The following is a 19,357-nucleotide window of genomic DNA, read 5'->3' on the forward strand; positions in this document are numbered from 1 at the left end:
AATGATTTTAAGCTTTATTTCCTTATTTATGCTGTGATACCACCTGCGGCAGAACCGTCCTAATCTAATGCCTCCTAGGAATACTTATCTTCTATTAGACACTAAGTACTCAAGGGAGGACACTAAATTATGCAATTCTGTTGAGCACACCCCAAGGGAGAACCTAGAAAATCCATATTTTCCATCATGATCACAAATGAGTGAATAAAGCTTACAACATTCTTAAGTAATTTCTTACATCACTTTCCATGCAACATCAGAGTATAATATTTATTGTTTATAACAGCGGAATATAACCATGCTATCAGAGTTTCAGCGGGAATAAAATCATTTAGCGACAAGTTAAACATTAACATGATGATCCATTATATACATCATAACAGGTTATAAGTTTTCCATTGTAAAACATTTTGGGTGGAAGTTTTAAATAAACTCCATGTCCACAACGTTAAGAAAATCCTCGCTTGAGCCCACCAGAAGGTTTCCACACACAAGTGTCAGCTCCACATGTTCCTATCATCTGTAATAGGGTAGAACAGACCCTGAGTACTCAATTGTAATCCGCTAGACTTATCCCGTCCGGAGGAAAGAAAAGACTTCAAGGATATGCAAGGCTATCTAGCTTGTGGTTTATTGCATCTGCAGGAAGCATTACTAAATGTGCGTCCTTATATTCAATTTCATTAGCAGTCATCATTAGTTCATTAACTAACCATTCTATGTAAGGACTTGTGCTACTTTCAAGAAGGTGGTAAGCAATCAGAACCATTTTACTATCTTTCATATTCCAGTTCTTACTACGGTGCTAGACTGTAGACAAGTCATACCGGATTACCCAGCGATTCATGAATCAATGTGTCCAGCTAGGTACCCTAAAACACACACCCCGCTTGTACCCCAGGCACAAGCAAGACCAACCCACCACTCTCCTGTCAAGGAGTCTAGGTCCCCGTCCAAACTTAGACTCCAAGCCCCCACACCTAAGTCCTCGGACTCAGTGTGGTGCTTAGACCTCCACTATCCCCTGCCTCCAATCAGTCAGCCCGAAAAGAGCTGGAACCCATGACAAGAGAGCAATGAGCCTTTTTTGCTCTCATAAACAAGTATGTGTTTCAGAATAATAAGTCTTTGACCTGACTAGAATCCAATGCAATGGATGGTCCTTAACCGACACAGGCAGAACAAGCGCAATCTGAGCCTCGCTCGAATGCCAAACCAAGTCTAGATCCAAGTACCATTCCGCCCGATCTCCAATTATCATTCATATATTTTCTATGTGATTGTAATATAATAACAACAATAATATCTTTCCTATCTCTCGCGAGTGACAGGCAATCATTCGACTTTTACCGGAGTCCTGTAGCATAGCAATATACACGATCTTGTCATACTAGTAAAACTCATAGGGTAAGGATATATATATATATATATATATATATATATATATATATATATATATATATATATATATATATATATATATATATATATATATATATGCAAGTGGGTTTTATTCCACTCCTTAAACTTAATGCACAAGCATAAAATAAAGTGTAGAATAATAGGGGTTATGCATCGGGGCTTGCCTGCGTAAGATATAACCAAAAGTTAGCATTCCATCATGGCGACATGATCTTCAAGGCACCATCTTTTCCGCTACTTCGGTCATCTCTATGATCCATAGTTGTCCCTATTATGATATACGTGGATGCAACGCATAGATGTAAATAATCAACGACAACCGAAACTCTTTGAAATTCGATTTCGCCTCGCAAGCTAACGAGACAGCTCTAACGTGCTAGGCTACGATTGTCGAACTAGGCGCTAATTTTCCATGATGTTTTAGTTATAAAATGCCTAGGTGCTTTTCTTTATCCATTTTATTGATTTAATATATAATCGAACTAGGGCTCATTAGCTACCTTAGCAAACTAATTATTCTGGAGTTACGAAAATTACAGAGAGCACATAACAAAACTATGAAATAACTGTAAAATTTCCAAAGCTAGCACTATCAGCATTTTATCACAAAAATTCCTACAAGTTCATTTCTTATTAAAACTACGCATTTCAAAATAATTCTGGCAACCCTACAAATAATACAAACTTTATGAACAAAATACACTAACAAGTAGACCATGATTTTAGGAACTTAACAAAATTGGTTTCACAATTTTTTGGTCAGCTACACAAATTGATATTGAATTTATAAGTTTCTCTTAGAACTAAATTAGAAAATGCTTGAGAAAATGAAAAGGGCCGGTGGCCAAACAATTTGGCCTAGTGGCCCGACTTGACCCACGCAGAACGCGGCGCGTGCGCAGCAAGCCGGCCCATGACGGGATACCACACGCCCGTGGCTATTTTGCAGAAAAGACCTTGATCTATTCATTTATTACGCGGCCCCATGCGCACTATTGCAGAAGAGACATGCTTTGCATCTAACACCCTCTAGAACCCGTCTTTACAACGGCTCGCCCCCTAGAGCATGCGCGTGGCGACGCAGGCCACCGATGGCCCACAACGATTATGCCGACTAACCTAGCGACACTCCGATGAGACAGGGAGGCCGATCGGGCTCTATGGCCAAACGCACAAGGGCGGGTGGTGGTTGGGAGCTTAACGATGCACTACCAAAGCCAGGTCTCGACGACGGGCAAAATCATGTGGCGACGTGACTGTTCTGACTAAACTATGCACGTTCAGTAGAGTAGGGGTGGCGGATGAGTATCAGTGGCTCACCATGGTGCCCGCTATAGCAGCGGTTGGGGTAGAGGAGTGTCGAAGAGGACTGGCCACGTGCGTGTAGTGAGGTCGGCGGTGCTCCGAGTATGACACCATCGTGTCACCGCGCCATCGACGAGCTGCCAGGCCAAGGCAATGCGAGCATCGGGTGAAGGGAGTCAAGGGGAGTCCAGATACAACACCAATTGGAGCTCTCTCCCCTCGTATTGGGACTTACCCCCTAGCCCATCTGTTGCGGCGGCTTTCATGTCTGGCGGCGAGAAAACCCCAAATTGGTCGTCGATAGCGCTTGGCTGGAGATGAGGAAGATGGAGCGCCTAATTGACTTCCTAAGCCACTCTCATGTGTGAAGGCCCGGGCTATAAACGCCTAGAGCTAGGTGGACTGGTGGGCGGCGGCGTGGTGCTCTAAGCGGGCGATGTCGTGGACAAGGCACACGAGCGAGTTAAAATGGAGCGGCACGGTTCAGTTAGCAGCAGCACGCACACATGCTCATAGGAGACGGGACCTATAAGATCGGCTTGACGCGTTGAACCGAGGTGACCGAACACGAGCGGGGCTCACCCACGGAGGCCAGCGAGTCAAAGCAAAGCGGGGCAGGGAAATGTCCCATTGCTTCTGCGTACGGCCACCATTGCGACACGGTGGTAGGGCTCCAAGGGACAGACAGGCGCGGTAGGTAGAACGAGGAGCAGAGCGAGCGCCACGTCGACCAATGACGGCCGCCAAGGCACTGGCCCAGCCCTGCGCGTGGCATAGTGGCTTGGCGGCGGTTGCAACAGCACGGACATGGAGGGGTAGCTCTAGGGCGACACGACAGCAGCGACGGCGTTGGCCAGGCAGCAGCCAGCCAGGGCCAGCCAATGTTGTCGTGTGGAATAGCTGCAGCCAACCCTTGCGTGGCACAACCGACGCACAACGCGGCCGAACACAGCGGCACCAGGGCAAGGGCGCAGTGACCGCGACCATAGGGCCGAACGATCGAACTAATGTTGTGCACGAATTTTAAAGCTCCGACCAAAACCAACCCAGCTCGGTGGAGACCAAACCAATTTGCCAAGGCTCAAGAGGGTCCTAAAGGCTACCCCAAGGAACATCAAACGCAAACTTAGATGAACTACCGAGAGAGATAGAGACACGCCAAAATAGGTTCATCAAGCCAGGTGCTGATTCACGAATAGAGCGTTAAAACCTGACCGCAACGCGTTCTAACGAAGTTTGGGCAATTTTTATGAAAGCAACGTGATCTCCAACACAACTTCGACTTACACCAAGCTCATGTACTCACTTTGATACGATCAACAATACAAAAACATGGACCTAGTGTTTAAACATTTTTTGTTAGAAATTAAATGTCAAAATAGCATTGTCTTAATACTTCTCCATACTTAGAAACGTTAAGGATTCCAATTTAGGCTAAGTTACCATTAACTCTTTTGTCGCAAAGTTTTAATAGATCTAAACCTTGTCGATTTCAACTAACAAACCTACCGTGGCGTAGCCCGTACTTCGTACTAACTTATAGAAACAAAATATGTAGACATTGTTTAATTATTTTGTATCAAATAATCCTCCAAAAATGGTATTTTTTAATCCTAAGTTATACCTTCGTTTATAAAAATTATTTTTTATGCCAACAATTAAAACAACTTATTCAGTTTTTCATATTAGGAATCTCATTAGCGTATTCTCACCTAAAATAAACTAACGTACAACACTCATTTTATTTTTCTTAACCACATAAGTGAGTATATAAGATACGCGTGCCATTGTTTAGAACTACATATCCTACTCTTCGTGTTAGGATTTTTCATTTAACATATATAGGCATTTAAGTAAGCTTGCTCACTATATTTATTAGATGCATCTCTCAGGTCATAATCTCAGTGCTTAGCGAGCTCTTAACACCAGAGGTGTTACAGTCTTTCAATAACGGTGAATGTGGTTGACCGTTCTAGAAAAATTGAATAGAACCGATGGTTATTTATTGTCAATAATGCTTCGACGGTTATTCTAATTTTGTGAGAATTAGTTAATCTATTTTTAAAGCGCCTAATAAAGATTAAGACGAAGGTTCTAAAGGAGTGTGTAGGTAATTTGTAAGGCATTTGAGCATGGAATGATCGAGAACATTGCGCTCGTGGCTATATATTAACAAGTGGAGTTCAAACAGATCTACCGTTGGGAACTTGAAAAATCCCATCCTCCGCCTGTGGATCCCAAACAAGTTTAGTCATTATGAAACTTATATAATACTCCCTCCGTCCTAAAGAATTCTAGCATAGTTTCATATTTTAGTATCTTATAAGTTTAACTAATTATAGATAAAAAATATTAATATTTATGATATCAAATAAATATCACCAGATTAGTTACGAAATGTATTTTCATAATAAATTAATTTGGAGTCATAAATGTGATTATCATTCATCGAAAATTTGGTAAAATGTAAACCACTTTAACTAGCATAGCATGCAACAGGTAGTTACATTCTTTTTGGACAGAGGTAGTCCTAAGAGAAACTATAAATGCGTTGATAATGAATTCCAAGATGTATTGATTTCCTTAGGGTGTGTTTAGATCCAAAAATTTTTGGGTTTTGGGCACTGTAGCACTTTCGTTTTTATTTGGTAATTAGTGTCTAATTATGGACTAATTAGGTTCAAAAGTTTCGTCTCGCGATTTCTCATCTAACTGTGCAATTAGTTTTTTTTTTCGTCTACATTTAGTACTCCATGCATGTGCCGCAAGATTTGATGTGACGGGTACTATGCAAAATTTTTTGGGAACTAAACGGGGCCTTATTATATATGTAAGTACGGAGTAATATACTACAGTCAAACCTATTTATAATTTGTGCCACCAGAACCAAAGCTGCTATACTAGTTCTAGTTTCTTCCGTCCGTAGCTTCGAAAACGATCGAACCACGTGACAGTAGCGCCGGAAAATTCAAGGAAGGTCATCTAGAAGCGCGACGACAAATGGCAATGCGGCTGCCACCTCTCCGGTCACCGCTATATAAACCCGGCCCGTGCCCAACCTCCTCCGAATCCAAAAAAATTCTCCGAACAAACGCTTGAAATCCCTCCAAACCACAACATCACGTGACGGAAACGCAGCCCCAACAAAGATGCTGCTGCTTAACCCGGCGTGCGAGTCGGCGGCGCTGGACAGCATCCGGCATCACCTCCTGGACGAGCCCGCGGCGTCGTCGGCGGTGGCGACCATGAGCGCGAGCGCGAGCGCGGCTCCGCGGCCGGTGTACTGCCGCAGCACGAGCTTCGGCAGCCTGGTGGCGGACCAGTGGAGCGAGTCGCTCCCGTTCCGGCCCGACGACGCCGACGACATGGTGGTCTTCGGCGCGCTCCGCGACGCCTTCTCCCGGGGCTGGCTCCCCGACGGCTCCTTCGCCGCCGTCAAGCCCGAGCCCCTGGCGGCGTCCCCAGGGCCCGGACGACTCCCCCTACGAGCACGGATCCTATTCCTCCTACCTTGGTGGCGCGGCTGGCGGCCTTCTTCTCGCGGAGGAGGAGCCTGAGACGCCGACCCAGGCGGCGGCGATGACGCCCGGCGGGAGCGAGGAGGAGGCCGCGGCCGCCGCCGCGGCGGTGGCCAGCAGGGGGAAGCACTACCGCGGGGTGAGGACAGCGGCCGTGGGGCAAGTTCGCCGCGGAGATCCGGGACCCGGCCAAGAACGGCGCGCGCGTGTGGCTCGGCACGTACGACAGCGCAGAGGACGCCGCCGTGGCCTACGACCGCGCCGCCTACCGCATGCGCGGCTCCCGCGCGCTCCTCAACTTCCCGCTCCGCATCGGCTCCGAGATCGCCGCCGCGGCCGCGGCCGCCGCGACCGCTGCCCCTGCCCCTGCTGTGGGAGACAAGCGGGCGTCCCCCGAGCCGACCGCGAGCTCCGACTCTTCTTCCCCTTCATCCTCCTCGTCCTCTGGCTCTGGGACACCAAAGCGGAGGAAGAGAGGCGAGGCCGCTGCCGCGACCATGGCCATGGCCCTTGTCCCACCCCCGCCGGCGCCGGCGCAGGCTCCCGTCCAGCTGACCCTCCCGGCCCATCCATGGTTCGCCGCCGGCCCGGTCCAGCAGCTAGTGAGCTAACTATTGCTGTATCAATGGGATGTGGTTGATGGACTCAGCTCAGTGCAAGAAGTCAAGAACAGAGCAACAAGATGCGCGTCAAGCACACACTGCTCCAAGAAATGCGTGCTATGAGCTCGACGAAATCGTCATCAGGATGTTCCTGGTTTGCATCATCGCATGGAATTGGTTCCTCCACGGTCGCTAGTGTGCTGTCCTGAGAAGCTTGTAATGTGGAGAACCGGTTTGTGGCGTCATTGCATTGAATTCGGATGAGTTGAAATCGGAAGCTTCTCTGTGCGAGGCTGATGGTGGTCCTGGTGCAAATTTGCATCAGCATTTCTAGAATGGATATTATTCTTTGTTCTTTGGTGTTCAAAGTGGTTCCTTTGAAATCAGCAAATTCTAGTTCATTGTCTAATTGGAACGTGCACGCTGCTGTTGGCTTGATCCTGACGCAGAGTCCAACGCTACCATTTCATTGGACGTTTCCTCATTAATTTTTTGTTTAGTAACCCAACGCACACTAATTTTTGGTACTCAGATATATACAATATATATACTTTACAAAGAATAATTAATCCTTTATATTTACCATTAGCGATCACGCACTTGGCTCGTATAGAATGGTCACATGAGACGAGAGGGAGGAAACTGCTGTCAAACTGAAGACGAGCATTTCAAAACCAACCAGACGAGCAGGACAGCAGCCGTATTCAGATTACAGAATTCAGAGGCGCCGCAGGAAACGGAGCACAAAAGCCGGCACGTGCTAGCAAAAACAAGGGCGTGTTTGGTTTGAGCTACTAAACTTTAGTAGCTACTAAACGATTTAGTCACTTTTAGTAACTTCAGAGTTACTAGAGAGTACTAAAGCCCTTTTAGTAGCTTTTAGTCATAGCGTTTAGTTAAAAAGTTGCTAAAGTGACTAAAAGCTACTAAATTTAATAGCTACTAGGCGAACCAAACAGACCATAAACTAATCGATCCACCACCGTTGCTTTGGCAAATTGTGTGGTGCGATGCTGATGGGTTGGTGGCTCGGTGCAGCATGAGGCAGCAGCATTGGGCACAGAACAAAACAGGCCTAGTTATCCTTTTTTTTTTTAATTCAGGCCGGAATGTTAGTATCCTAGCCAATGAGGAAGCGAATTGATTTGAATAATGACCTCGTGCTTATCCATGATTGATGGTAGGGGGTCACGGTTCCACTGAAAATGAGGCGTTAGATGGTGTTTTGTGCTTAACAGCTGGCCTTCAATTTCCGGAGCGTCAAAGGTTTCAAAAGCCCGTAGGATCAGGGCTTGCGTGCGTGCAATGGAAGATGTAGCCGAACTTTTCGTCAAAAGAAGAAGAAGAAGATGTAGCCGAACTGAAGACAGCCGAAGGTTTCCATGTGCCGACTAGCACATTAATTTATTTGTTTGAGGACATATGACACTGAAAATAAATAAACAGAAAAGCTAGCCGAATCTCAGATGAAACAGTCGGGCCGTGCCATGCAATTCTCGTATTCACAGAAATACAGGAACATTATCTGGGTAAAAGGCTACACAGTACACAAGATTCGTAGGGATGCAAATAAGATAGCTGCTAAAAAGGCAAGACGAGCGAACATCTCACGTTCAGGTCTTTTTTCTTGTCAGCCACTTGCACATCATGCAACTTGTAATATCAAGCTTGTGCAACAAAATAACGATTGGAACATGTCTGTAACATATTTGTGATGCAGTAGAAGTTTTACTTTTCAAAAAGAAAAAAATAGCGCTTCTGCATTGCATTATTGCAGACGAATAGCCGACAACGACGGCAAGGGCATGCCATTGCCGTCAGATAAGCGCATGAAGTGATCCTGTCTCGTGCCCTCGCCCTTCTTCCGAAGCAAAGACAAAGAGACGGTCGGCATGATCTTTTCAGCATCAGCTCTCCAGACCTCGTTGCCCCGGTCTCACTGCTGATTCAACGTGACGGGCGACAGATGTGGGCACGGCATTAGTAAGATCGACGAGTCCACATGATGCGCACGACCCGAGAGGATTGATGTGATGACGCTTTCTAGAACAGACAGCGACCGGTGGCAGCCTGGCATCGGCTGCCGAGGGTTTTATCGAGCGTGTTCTGGCCGTCGATGACCCGGGGCCTTCACACTCTTTTTCACTCCCCCTTGTAGGAAGAGGAGTAAGCAAGATCCTTTTACACTCGTGCAGAGCAATGGATCTCGAGACTCCTGCAGAGCAGGTGAAGCACAAGTAGCGTCCGAATCAGCCCGTGCAAAAGCAGGGTATGCCGCCGGGTCAGCTTGTTGACGCTATCTTGACGCAGAACGTGGTTGCCCGGGTAAGGGTAACGCACGGTGGCGCTCCGGCGACCACGACTCCGCGAGAGTCCGTCCCGTCGGGGAAACACGTCGAAAGTTGCAGCAACCGGGCCGCCGCCGTCGTGGAAGTAACCTTTCCTAGGGCTCTCTAGGAGCAGCACGGCGCGTCCAACGCTGTTGACACCAGGGTGGTGTAACACCCTAGTGTTACGAGTTTGCTTAGCACCGAGATTTAGATACGAGGGATTAGTCAAACAAGTTTTCGGGTTTCAGAAATTTATTACGCACGTGAAATGGTAAGTCGTTCTAATTGTTTGGCACGAAAAACAATTTATATAAATAAAAATAAAATATAACTTGTGTGTAATACTTAAGTAAAGATGACGAGCAAGTGGTGTAGTTAAAGATGCAGCTATAATTTGTGAAAACAAATGTGGTTAACTAGTGTTATTGGGAGCTATAATTTATGTTTAAAGTACCATTTTTGACTAATTATATTGAGCAAAATAGTTAAATAATGCTTAAATATTTTGCTCCTACGGGTTAGAGGTATGAACTATTGCATGAAGTAATTGTTGGTTGAAGTTAACAAAGTTTAGATCTATTAAAAATTACGACAAAAGAGTTAATGGTTACTTAACCTCAATTGAAATCCTTAACTTTTCTAACTATGGAAAAGTAGTAAGACAATGCTATTTTGATATTTAATTTCTAACAAAAATGTTTAAACACTAGCTGCATGTTTTGGTATTGTCGATTGCGTCAAAGTGAGTACATGAGCATGGTGTCGGTCGAAGTTGTGTTAGTTGAGTTAAGCGACAGCCTTTGCTTCACTTTAAAATTCGTGCGCATCACTTATAGCAGCCGCTCGGCCGGAGTTCGCGGTCACCGAGTGCACGCGCGCGGCGGGCGCCGGCCTCGACTGTTGTCAGCCGCGGGTTTTCTCCCTTCGGGCCAGCGTGTGTGCAGCTGCCACGTGCCAACTAACGTTGCGGCGTGTCTCTTGCCTCTCCTTGCCTCTTGCTGGCCAACCCACGTCGTGCCGCTAGGCCGCGCGCAGGTGCGGGCCGATGCCACGACGGCCGCCGTCTGCCGACGTGGCGTGTGTCTCAGCGACACATTTCACCTACCCGCCTTCCGGATCATCTACCGTGAGCTAGTGCCGCTGCCGCTGCATCGTGGCCATCTGGTCCAGTCGCAGTGCAGAGGTGATGCTCCTCTGCCTTGCTTGCCCCACTCGACGACGCCTATGGGCCCGCTCGAGTCTCGCCGCTTCAAGCCATGCGCACCACACCAAGCTCTTCCCTGCCTCGTCAGCTAGGAGCACGTGCTTGTACCGCTCCGTTTTAACCCGCTTGGCCCACCCGCGTGCCTCTCTGCGACATGGCAGCAGTAGGGGCACCGCACTTCCCGCTCTCCCAATTCACCTTGCTCGAGGCTCCGCAACTCGATTCCTCGCACCAGCAAGTAGCCTAGGAGGTTATCTAGTAGCCTGGCCCGCACCAAGGCGCAGCTGGGCATTGTGGTCGGCCAATTTGGCATCTAGATCGTCGTCGGTCGAGATGTCGCCGTAAACTTGAACTTTGGGGAGAGGTATGATTGGGGCGGTAGTAGTTCGATTGTTTGTAACCATGAACTCGCCTTGACCCCCTCCATCATGTGCTCGCGCTTATTTTGTCCAGGGTGCTCACCAGCAGTGCGGTGATGCGCTCGGGACGCCGCAGCGCGGAGCGGTCGCACGTGGCCAGGCCACCTCGGCACTCCTCCGCCTCAACCGCCACCGCAACTATGAATTCCGGTGAGCTACTGGTGCTTACCCGCTATCTCCACCACCCTGATAGTGTCGTAGGTCGTCGGGACGGGCGCGCCGCCGCCGCAGTTAGTCACACGCCTGCTGCTACTCGTGTCTATGCGTCGCCGAGTTCTTAACCTGCCGCCTACCCCTGCGGGTTTAGCCATAATGAGTGATCGGCCCTTTTGGCCTGCCGTTGCGGGTCTTGGTTGCCCGATGTAACCACCGTTGTCGTCGGTGAGCTGCGCCGTCGCGAGCGGGCAGCGCTAGGGACCGCCCCAGTTGCAAAGACAACATTTTGCGGGGTGTTTTGTGAAAAGCTCTAGTCTGGTGAAACAGTGTCGTACTGTATCATTTGATTTTCTAAGAGTGCGAGTCCTCTTTTGGGCAAGCGCGCGCGGGCTCCTTACCGCGGGCCGCTTGGTGGGCCGGCCTGCTACGCGCATGGCTGCTCTCATGTGAGCCGCTTAGGCTGCTGGGCCGAATCGTTGGCCACCGGCCCTTTTCTTTTTTCTAAAGCATTTTCTAATTTAGTTTCTAAAGGTAAATTTGTAAAGTCAAGATAAATTTGTGTAGATGTCCAAAAATTATGAAACCAATTTTGTTAAGTCCCTAAAATCATGACCTATCTGCTAATATATTTTGTTCACATGGTTTTATAATATTCTTAGGAGTTATATAATTAAATTGAGATACTTAATATTGTCAAAATATAAACCTGTAGGAATTGTTGTGATAAATTGATGTTAGTGTGTTGGCTCTGAAACTTTCACAGTAATTTTTCACATTATTAGGTGCTCACTATAATTTTTGTAGCTCCGTAGAAATTAGTTTGTTAAGGTAACTCAATGAGCCATAGTACGAAAAAATATATTTAATCAATTAAATGTCAAAAAAATTTGGGGGTTTGTAGGACAAAAAAACATTTTTTGGAAACGAGCCTTACTCGGCGACATGGATATGTAGACTAGTACATTAGTCATTAAGCTAGCTCTTTAGCTCGTGGAGCGTAATCATATTATAGAGTTGCAGTTATCATTGATTAATTGCGTCTCTGCGTTGCATCCACGTATATCATAATAGGAACAACGATGGATCGCGGAGATGACCGAAGTAGCGGAAAAGATGGTGCCTTGATGATCGTGTCACTATGATAGAATGCTAACTTTTGATTATATCTTACACAGGCAAGCTCCAGTATATAACTCCTAGTATTCTGTATTTTATTTTATGCTTGTGCATTAAGTTTAAGGAGTTGAATGAAACCCACTTGCATATATATATATATATCCTTATCCTATGAGTTTTACTAGTATGACAGGATCGTGTATATTTCTATGCTATAGGACTCTGGTAGAAGTCGAGTGATTGCCTGTCACTCGCGAGAGGTTGTTATTATATTACTATCACCTGAAAAATATATATGAATGATAATTGGAGACCCGACGAAATGGTACTTTAGATCTAGACTTGGTTTAGCATTCGAGCGAGGCTCGAATTGTACTTGTTCTGCCTGTGTCGATTGAGGACCGTCCGTTGCATTGGATTTTAGTCAGGTCACAGACTTACTATCCTGAGCACATACTTGCTTATGGGAGCGGGAAGGCTCGTTGCTCTCTTGTCGTGGGTTCCGACTCTTTTCGGACCGACTGATTGAAGGTGGAGATGTTGGAGGTCTAAGCACCACACTGAGTTCGGGAGTCAGGTGTGGGGGCTTGGAGTTCAAGTTTGGCCGGGGACCTAGACCCCTTGACAGGAGAGTGGTGGTCCTGCTTGTGCCTGGGCTACAAGCGAGGCGTGTGTTTTGCGGTACCCAGCTAGGATACATTGGTTTACGAACCACCGTGTGATACGGTACGATTTGGCTACGATCTAGCACCATAGTAAGAACTGGAATATGAAAGATGGTAAAATAGTTTCGATTGCTTACCACCTGCTTAAAAAGTAGCATAGGTGCTTACATAGAATGATTAGCTAATGAACTAATGATGACTGCTAATAAAATTGACTATAAGGATGCACGTTTAGTAATACTCCTGCAGATGCAATAAATCCACAAGCCAGATAGCCTTGCATATCCTTGGAATCTTTTCTTTCCTCCTGACGGGTAAGTCTTGTGGAGTACAATTGAGTACTTAGGGTTTGTTCTACCCTGTTGCAGGTGACAGATGGATGCTAGAGCTGACACTTGTGTGTAGAAACCTCCTGGTGGGCTCAGCGAGGATTTTCTTAACGTTGCGGACATAGAGTTTATTTGAAACTTCCACCCAAAATGTTTTACAATGGAAAAACTTATAACATGTTATGATGTATATAATGGATCATCATGTTAATGTTTAACTTGTCATTAAATGATTTTATTTTCGCTGAAACTCTGATAACATAATTATAGTCCGCTGTTATAAACAATAAATATTATACTCTGATGTTGCATGGAAAGTAATGTAAGAAATGACTAAAATGTTGTAAGCTTTATTCTCCCATTTATGATTCTGTTGAAAAATATAGATTTTTGGGTTCTCCCATGGGGTGTGCTCGACAGAACTGTCTGATGTAGCTCACATTCAGGGTGCTTAGTCTTTAATGAAAAACAAGTACCTCTGAAAGTGAGTTATTTTAGACGGTTCTATGTCAGCCTGTGCGTTCGGTTTAAACCGACACCTCGGTTCGGTTTTTTCGGTTCCTCGAAAGTTCGGTTTTCAAGAATGAGAAGCCGATCGGTTAATTAGAGAATGCAAAACCGACCATTTCGGTTTTGGTTTTTTACGTCGGTTTTTCAGTTTAAACCGAGAAACCCGAGTCTACCTCCACTGCCTCGCAGTCGCACGCATCCGCGAATCCGCGATGCACGGAACTCCGCCTCGAGCAGCGGATGCGTCGTCGACGCCAGTCGTGCAGCACCGCCACGCCACCTACTCGCAGCTCGCATCCGCGACGCGCCGTGGCGTAGCCACCAAGCATGCCTCCGCGGCTCCTCCTTATGCCGGGCACGGGCCGCTGCCGTCCTCCTCCAGCTTGGGCTTCTTCTCCGCGGGCTCGGCCGTCGGCGGCGGCGGCGGAGACGCAGGAGGGGGCGAGCCGACGCCCGGGGCCACGGAGGGGGAGGGCGAGGGTGGCGGGGGCGGGCGCTTCTGGGCGGGCATTTGGGCTGCGGTGGCAGGCAGCGTCGAGCGGGTCGCGTTGAGAGGCGGCGAGGTGGGGCGGGGGCGGGCGTTGCTACGCTGGGGCGGGGCTGGCACGGGGATCTCTCTGTCTCCGGGGGCAGACCGCCTCCTAGTCGCGCCGCCACCGCCTCCTAGGGTTTCGGATCTGAGACAGTGAGACGGGTGAGGGAGAGGGAGTCGGACAGGGAGAGGGAGTCGGACAGGAGCCTGCCCAAGTGCCCAGAGGCCAGAGCGGTGCGTCGTGGGCCTTGGTGGGCTGCATCCAAGATTGGGGAAGGCCGTCTGGGGAGGTAGGGGAGCGATGGAGCGTGTGTGTGCATCGGTTTTGTCGGTTAATCGGTTCGGTTTGAGTATAAAACCGAAGCCGAAGTCGAACACCGAACAGTGCAAAAGTAGAAACCGAACCGCAAACCGAAAACCAAAAAAACCGACACTTCGGTTCGGTTCGGTTCGGTGCGGTTCGGTTCGGTTTGCGGTTTGCGGTTAAAAAATGCCCAGGCCGAGTTCTGCGGGCTGCTTAGCTACCTGCGTCCCTGCCTCGCTGCCTGGTGCGGCGTTGGCTGTTAGGAATTTCTCCTTCCCTGTTTCCCGGGCCATCATGGATGTATCCATGCGTTCATGGGCCTCAATTCAAAGCCCATAGAGATCAGTGCACATAAACGTAAGCAAAATCCCACAACTACAGAAACCAGCGTACATAATCTGTCAACTGTGAGCCGATCAGTGTTCAGTCGTGCTCTGCTGTGCTGAACAAAATTCCCTGGACTTGGGTTCATTCGTCAGCTTTCATGCTGTCAAACCGCAAAGCCCATCGGTGGATCTGTAAAATTTTGCTTCGTGTCTCAGTAAACGCCAATCGCCTTACGAGACGTTCCAACTTTTTCGGCCCGGTTCGTTTTGCTGAAAAATCAAGCTGAAAAAAACTATTTGTTAATTTATTGTAAGAGAAAAATATTATATCATAACTGATAAGACTTAACTGATAAGTTCCTCCGTCGCGATAGACGTCTCTTCTCCTCTCCTCCGTCGTCATCCCCAAATCGCAGACTGCATGCACCAAAATGCGCTTTCGGAGCCGCTGCTCGTACGTAGACGACCAATCAGTCATGAACCATTCATTCATACGGCTTCGTCCAACGGCTTTGGCAAAAAAAAAGGGAGGGGGGGGGGGGGGGGGGGGGGGGGGGGGGGGGGGGCCGTCGCAAAAGCAGGCGCACTGAGCGCGAAAGCAAAGCGGAGGAAGAGGGGAAACAGTGGGAGATGACACGATGGCTCTAGAGGGCCTAGCTACCGATAAGCTAGTATATGGTACTGGTATGGCTCATCCTCGGTTTCCTTAACCATGAATATTTAGATCCCCTGTTGTTCAAAGGATTTTTAGTATACATTTGGATCCTTCGTGCGAGATCGTCCTCTCTCATCCTCCTCGCTTTCGAGCCGACAGCCCACGATTCGAATTTTTTAACGTGTGCAAGGAATTAAGGAAAAGGCCCACAGACATGCTTGAGTCGTTGTTGGAATGTTGGATTAGGATGATGATGATGACTACCTTTTGTGCTTGTGTTCAATTGGATGTCTACCGTGTGCAACGAGATTTTGGACTCCTCGTGGAGTGCTAGAACCACTGCCGCGCAGAACCTTGACTTGACCTCTGGCTAACACGTGCACAATCAGCATATATTCAGTTCAAATTAATACGAGGACACCTGTGCATGGAGCAATCCTCACCGTTCAATTCAGCTGATGCACGCGCCTTCGGCCTTAACCCATAAGCCATAGCCCATAGCAGTGTTGAACTGTTGGTCAATTCGACATACATACTTTGAGGATGATGACCTGTTCACAATGTTAGATCATACATACGGCTTTTAGTTTTCTCATATGCACAGATCGAGTGTTCGCTCGTACTGACACGAGTCAGCTTACAACAGCAACACGCAGTTGTACACTAGGTACTCAGCTGGAGTGAGCTGGTAATCAATCAGCAAAGCAGCAGAGGTACGTGGATGGCTTTGGGATTCTGTCTGGTGCACCCACCGGCCACCGAACCCTAAAAAAAACGCCACGCATTTGATACGCGTGAGCTCCATATGAATCGGCGCGATGCCCCTCCTTTTCCCACCACCTTCCCGTCTTCGCTGATCCCGTCCATCGCCTTTCTCCTCTTCCATGTCCTCCTTTCTATACCCTGTTAAGTGCGTGTTCATAACCAACGCGCCATCAAGATGATCGACGCCGATAAGTACACTCCCTCGAATGCTGCTGCTGCTGCTACTACTAAACTAAACCTACTCGGCAGCTTCTCTCCACTGCTCGCCTGATCTCCTCGAATAATCTAGCTTGCAGCTTAGCACCTTAGCCTCGAAGCAAGATCGAATGGGAGCCGCCTCGTCGCGGGAAGGGGACGCGGCGCGCGCGGCGGCGCGGGAGCACACGAAGCGGTGCCGGGAGCGGCGGCGGCTCGCGCAGGAGGCCGTGCGGCTGCGGCGGCACCTGGCGGCGTCGCACGCGGCGTACCTCCGGTCGCTCGGCGTCGTCGCGTCCGCGCTCACGCGCTTCGCCGTCGGCGAGCCGCTCCCGGTGTCCGACCACACCCCGCCCGCCGTGATCGCGCACCGCCCGGTCGTCGTCCCCTCCTCGCCGCCGCCGTTGCTCCGCGCCATCGAGCAGCCACAGCCACAGGGCGAGGCGCGGCAGCAGGAAGGGGGCAGCGGCGTTTCTGCTGACGTTGGAGTGGCGGCGGCGCCTACGCGGACGGAAGGCGTCGGCGTTGGCGGTGCCGAGGAGGAGCTGAGGATGGTGGTGAGGCACCGTAGCCTCGCGGAGGTCGCGGCGGGACTGGAGGAGTACTTTGTCAAGGCCAGCGTCGCCGGCGACACGGTGTCCAGCCTGCTTGAGGCCAGTACCACCGAGTTCAAGGGTAAGCCGCCGCGTCGCAGAAGACTCACAGTAACTTTTTCACTGATTAGCCAATGGGATGAGAAGGCGTGTGTCACTGACTGACCACCTGAATTTGCTTGCAGGTGGCTCACACAGCTTCTTGGGCTGCCTTTCGGCGCCACCGCTCGACCGCATCGACAGCATGAGCAGCCGGCAGAGGCACACCGCCACCTTGCAGGAGCTCCTCGCATGGGAGAAGCAGCTCTACAAGGATGTTAAGGTGATCGAACAAAAAAAAAAAACACAATTGCTTCTTGCATTATTGTTGCTAATCAAGGTTTAAAATAGCGGGCTATTGCAAATAGCGGCATCTTTTTTCCAGAAGGTCTAAAGCTATAGCGCAGCTATAGCAGAGCTATGACAGATAGCGGTTTTTAAGAAAACCATAAAAAATCAAGTAATTATTTCATAAAAATACAAGAATCATGAAAATTACTGAACACAAATATGTTTTCAAGGCTTTAGGAGTCTAGGGAATATTATTTAATATGGCATTATAGTACAATTTGTGAGACTCAAGTGTTCAATTTTCTAAAAGATCAACTTAACAGCAAAAGATAAATATATAATAAATAGATTGTCACTCTAAAAGCTAAAGTTAAAATAGCAGCGCTATTTTAAAGTCACAGCTAATCAATTTAGCGACGTTAAAGTATAATATAGTGGTTATAAATGACATAGCAGAAAAATAAAAATAGCATAGCGGGAGCTCTCTCTAGAGGCTATAGCGGCACAATAGCGTTGCTATAGCCCGCTATTTAAATCCATGTTGCTAATTGCTAAAAGCAGTCACGATGATAATATAGCTAGCTTGTCTTACCACTGGAAAGACGTGATGTTAGGCCCCGTTTGGCAGAGCCTCAAAGCTGATTCTCTCCTGAATCCGGGAGCTCTGCCAAACAGTTCGTCAAAAAGAAGTGATTCTCTGTTGATTCCGTGAAATGATTCTCTGAAAAAAGTAGTTTCTCCTGATTCTATGAAGTGATTCTTCGTCATGATTTCAAGAGTTTACGCTAAAGAATCAAACATAATCACTTTCAGCCATATAATCACTTCTCTCATGGAATCAACTTTCATAAAGAATCAGAATCAGACGAAGCTCTACCAATCAGCCCCTTACATTATTACTATACCGATACCATGCAGGCCAGGGTGAAAATGCAAATAAGGCACGACAAGAAGCTCGCCGAGCTGCGGGACCAGGAGTACAGCCGGAAGCTCGACGTGGACATCCAGAAGCTGAAGGCGGCGTGGGACAGGGCGCGCGCGCAGCTGGAGACCGCCTCCCAGTCCGTGGACGCGACCTCGTCCGCAATCGCCCAGCTCAGGGACACCCACCTCGCGCGCCAGCTCCTGGAGCTCTGCCACGCCACGCTCGACATGTGGCGGGCGATGCGGCAGCACCACGAGGCGCAGAGCCTGTTCGCGCAGCAGCTGCGCGGGCTGAGCAGCCGCACGTCCATGGACCCAACGACCGAGATCCACCACCAGGCCACGCGGGCGCTCGAGGCCGCCATGAACGCCTGATCCGCGGCCATGGCGCACATGGCGAAGCACCAGCGCGATTACGTCCACGCTGTCCACGGCTGGCTCAAGCTCACGCTGACGCCAGTCAGCGGCGCCGCCGAGGCGGCGGCCTCCCCTGTGGCGGCGGAGCTCGCCGCGTTCGTCGAACGGTGGGGGAAGGTTCTCGACCGCGTGCACTGTGTGGACGTGCTCAAGGCGATCAAGAGCTTCGCGGGCGCGGCCCGCGCGATCCACGCGCTCCAGGGCGACGAGCTGCGGGTGGCGCGGCGCGTGAGGCAGTGCTCCCGGGAGCTGGACCGCAAGTCCCGGATGCTGCGGCAGGTCGAGAAGAGCTACTACGACTCGTACCTGCCCGGGTTCATGTCGATGTGGCACTGGGGGAGGCCCGCGTGGAGGGACCACATGCAGGCGCGCGACGCGGGCAACGAGGTGGCGCAGCGCAGGGACGAGATCGCGGCTTGCCGGAAGATGGTGGAGGACGAGATGCGGAGGCATGCCAAGGCCATCGACGCCACGAGGACGGCCACGGTCACCGGCGTGCAGGGGAAGCTGCCTGCCGTGTTCCAGTCCATGGCCGCGTTCTCGGCGTCGCTTGCGAATTCGCTGGAGGCAGCGTGCAGGGCTCCACAGCAGAACACCAACATGCAGTAGTAGTAGCAGCTAATACCCGCTATTTCTTTTTCGCGTTTGCATTTTGTTTTTCATGTTTTCAGCACCTATATATACATAGAACACAAAGAGAGAACATAGAAATACGAATAAGGCACATTATCGTAGTGTTT

The 19,357-nt window shown here is 49.0% G+C and overlaps 2 pseudogenes; both read left to right on the plus strand.

Annotated features, from left to right (window-relative positions):
• The first annotated feature begins 5,809 nt into the window (after positions 1 to 5,809).
• LOC136464111 (ethylene-responsive transcription factor 2-like) lies at positions 5,810 to 7,202 on the plus strand (annotated as a pseudogene).
• Positions 7,203 to 16,277: 9,075 nt separating this feature from the next.
• LOC136467476 (protein ROLLING AND ERECT LEAF 2-like) lies at positions 16,278 to 19,350 on the plus strand (annotated as a pseudogene).
• Positions 19,351 to 19,357: the final 7 nt, after the last annotated feature.

The sequence above is a fragment of the Miscanthus floridulus genome, chromosome 7 (genome assembly GCF_019320115.1).
Source record: "Miscanthus floridulus cultivar M001 chromosome 7, ASM1932011v1, whole genome shotgun sequence".
Classification (NCBI taxonomy): domain Eukaryota; kingdom Viridiplantae; phylum Streptophyta; class Magnoliopsida; order Poales; family Poaceae; genus Miscanthus; species Miscanthus floridulus.